Consider the following 4178-nt stretch of genomic DNA (forward strand, 5'->3'; position numbering starts at 1 on the left):
GAGAAAGAAGTACTTTTACTCCAGAGTTTTCCTTGAATGTTGTGTCTTTTAAGAAGAAATCCACTAAGGTCACAGGGCATTTAAAAGGTCCCATGCAGCCAATGTTTTGAGCAGGCTCACCTTTCTGTCACAGAAGCTAAGGAAGGAGAGGACACATATGCCTGTTTTCAGGATGCTCTGCAGAGGGAGACAAAGATCTGGAGGACAGTCCAGTATATCTCTGTCTTACAGATGGGCAGTCACCAGCAAAGGCTTTCCCTGGACCCTGCCCTTACCCACTGGGATCTCTTGGTCCATGGTTAACAAAGTCTGCGTGGCTGGAGTGGTCAGCCTGGCTTCTTACTGTGGGAAGCCCCTGTGGTCAGTTTCTGCTGAGTGTCCTCAATAAGGGAATTACCTTCTTTTAGGGTGGTGCTGATGTTATGTTCCGGAGGATGGCTCGATGTGTTTCCCAAATGGAAAAGAAAGCTGTAAAGTAAAAGGGCCTGAGCAAGTGACATAAGGTATATAGGTCAGAGTTGAATACGCTGATGTCAAACCTCTGCCAATCAATGGAGTTACAGGCCTTGTCTCTAAAATAACTGCAAGAACTGACTTAAAGAACAGAAATGTATATGTAATCAAAGTTTAAGTGTTTGGCTCTTGCTTAAGCTTATCTAAATATTCCTTAGCAGACAGGTACCTTCCAGGTATTCAGAAACTGTCTATAGAAACAGTCTATACTAATGTGGTCAGAGGGATAAAAAGGCAGACTCTTTCCCTTTACCCTCCACTGCCAACTAGGTTTCAGGAGATGGAGGGCATCTCTCATAATGTTAACTGTGTGTGTGTTGGGGGTGGTGGTGTTTCCTATTCCTGTGTTCAAGGTCATGGAGACCCTGCATGGTGGGCTCTACCAAGTGTCCAGTCTACAAAGAGGAGACACAATGTAGAGAAAAATTGCCCTCTATGCTTCCAAGCAAGGCCACGGTCAAGCGAGGCCCTTGACTCGTCCACCTGCAGATGGAACAATTGGTAAAAGGAAGCCTAGAGGAGCCAGAGGTTCCTGTCAAGCCTGTGACCTCCAAGGACCGGATCCTCCAGTGGACTTGACAGTAAACAAACAAATAAAAAGACACGATTAACTATGGCCACATCTACAGTATTGAACACCCAGCAGGAAAACAGGGCTGAGAAGGCCCGCTGGCATGTTTATTCAGCAGTTTAAGGCAGCGGTTCTCAACCTGTGGGTTGTGACCATTGAAAAACTGCTCAGTTCCGATGTTAGGAACTGAGACACCACTCAGGAGCAAATTACAGTTATGAAGTAGCTACGAAAGTTAAATTTATGGTTGGGGGTTCCTAGGACCATCGGAAACACACACTTTGCAATGGTTGCCACCCACAGGCTAAGAGCTGCTGGTTTAAGGGCATTACACTCCCTGCACATCAGGCTTAAATCCGTGGGGTGTTTATACTGTTCTAACGGTTTTCTTCTTGCTGAGAAAAAATGGTGCCATGATAGAGCATCATGACCTTGCCTGACTTCCTCAGTTCAACACTGCAGCAGCCACCTGGAGCCAAAAGAGGTAGGCCTTTAAAAAAAAATAGGAAAAACAAATAATAGTTAAATTTCTCCTCTCTCTACCTCTCTAGAAGCCATCTGGGAGGGACCTCAGCGACTCCATCCACTCTGACAGCTGAAAGCAGATCCTGGGGTTATGGATCAACACCAGTCATGGACATGGGACTTTCCTGGGAATGGCTCTAAGTGCAGGAAGGCCAGGTCCCTCCAGTGATCCAACCTACACACTGACCTCCTGCCCTGAAGGTAGGGCCGGGTATCGGTGATACTGTATGGAGCCAAGGCTTCCAACCCTTCTGCCTCCATTTCCCTGGTTTTGGGATTGTGGGTATAAACTATTCTGAGATTTTTAAAGTTTTTGAGCCAGTGTCTCACTCTAGCCCTGGTTGGCTTTGAACTGGTGACAGTCTTCTAGGCTCAGCTTTCCAGAGGCTGTGGTAAGGTCATGACTCACCATACTTGGCTTCAGCCATGTTTTAGGTTTCCAGTGAGCAATCGTTTAGCTTCTTGTCATTTTTAAATACTTCGTTTGTGGTGCTCAGTTGGTGGTGTTTACCTGGCATGAATGAAGCCTCGGGTTTGATTCCCAGCACTGCCTGAACCAAACACAGCAGCTCTCACCTGTAACCCCAGTGTAAGCACAGCTGTGCAAAGGCCAGGCAGGAGCACCTGAAGCCTAAGGCCTTCCTCAGGTACAGTGTGTGAGGCCAGCCTGGGGCAGGAGATCCTGTCTCAAAACAGAAAAACCTTTCATTTCTGATGATCTTATCTTGCTTTTGGGATTGTTCCTTACTGACTTCATCAGCTCTAACAGCTTACGTGAGTGTGCTATCTGGGGAAGACATGCTGATGTCTTCCTTTCCAACTTGGATGCCTTTGCTTTGCTTTGTTGATGGTGGCAAAGTAGTGTTGCCCATCTTGCTCACAATCTGCGCTATGGTGCTCAGTCTCTCACCATCACAATGCCAGCTCTGCCGATGTGGCTTGTGATGCTGAGACTTTCCTGTTATCACACACATTTTCAGCTTTCTATCAATGGGATGTGCTATGTTGTTTTCAAACCTTTCTCGCTTTCCAGGCAGAGCAGCCACAGTGGTAGACATGTCTGTCCTGAACAGGCTACAGACACGGCTAGAACCCAACCAGCTCAGCAGGCTGCCTGCAAGGCTGCAGTTAAGACATGCCTCTCGCTGAGGAGGAGCCCACGATCTTGTGCGTGCTGGTAAGTAGTCTGTCACAGGTCTTCCCTGGCACACAGGAAGGAGAAACAGTGGAGTGTAACTAAGCCCAGGGAAGTGAACAGACTCTAGGCGGCATGGCGGCGCTTAGCCAGTGGTGCAGCATGTGCTTGGAGAAGATACACTCAGCAACAAGAACATTCTGAATCCTGTGATGGAAACTGAGGCAGTGCTGCCAGGGTGAAGGGGCAGTCACCTTCTAGCACTCAGCATATGGCAGAGGCCATACCCACAAACCAGGTTACAGGAAAGACCACTCAGAGTTGCTGGTGGTGTTGGGAGTTTCTGTGGTAGTGGGTGAAGTCCAGGGCCTCACCAGGCAAATACTGAGCCTCCGAGTCACAACCTGAGCCCTGAGGTTGGTCCTAAATCACTTCCAGAAGTCAGGAATGTGGCCAGTGAAGTAGTCCAGGTTTTTAACAGGAAAGAAGAAAGATGGATGCATGTAGGGGAATGTATTTGACTTTTTTAATCTAAATTTTTATTTATTTTACTTAATTATTCTGAGATAGCCCTGGCTGTCTTGGAACTCATTACTGTAGACCAGGCTGGCCTAGAATTCAGAGTGCCACCTACCTCTGCCTCCCAAGATTAAAGACTGTAACACCTGCTCCAGCCTTATATTGCAAAATTTGGAGAGGTTTCACCAAACTATGTGGCCTGGGCTGACCCTGAACTCCCCCTCCTCTAACCCTAGCCTCCTTGGTGTACTGTCAAGTCTGTCTTAGGAAAATGTTTTTATCAGTTCAAGTCTGGCTACATTTCTGAGAGACACAGGGCTGACCTCAAATGCCTAGGCTCAGGCAATCCTCCTGCCTCAGCCTTCTGATTCATCTGCCTTCAAGTATATCACAATGCCCCAAAGAGTGTAGTTTCAACAATGAAGTCTGTGCCAAGAGGCAGGAGAAGGAAGAAACGAGCTTGAAGTTTCTGCGGAACAGGTTAGTAAAACCCCAGGGAACACAGTAGGAGTCTACTGTTTAAAGCGGCTTCTAGGTGGCAGCCATCCTGGGATACAGGTTAGCAGAAGAGATCTGTGAAAAGTGACAACTGTGATTTGGCCCCAGGGCCAGACCTATCAGTCTGTCTCTCTTTCTCACACCCGCCATGGTCAGGTTAGATAGCAACAAATGGCCCAAAGTCACCAGAAGTTTGGGGCTAATGCCCTTAGGGAAAGTGTTTTCCATTCTTTGCCCCACGTTTCCCAATACTGTGGTAAGGAAAAGAGCCACACTAGGGTAGGTATTCTAGGGTTAAGCTGAAAGGCACTCTTGCCTCTGAGCACCATGAGGTTCCAACAAACATAGAGAATGTCCCCACACTGCCGAAGTCTTCAAGAAAAAAAGACAGGGCAGCTTTTCTTTGTTCTTGTTAAA

This window comes from Psammomys obesus, unplaced genomic scaffold, assembly GCF_907164565.1.
Source record: "Psammomys obesus unplaced genomic scaffold, mPsaObe1.curated_primary_1811, whole genome shotgun sequence".
In the NCBI taxonomy this organism is placed as follows: Eukaryota; Metazoa; Chordata; class Mammalia; order Rodentia; family Muridae; genus Psammomys; species Psammomys obesus.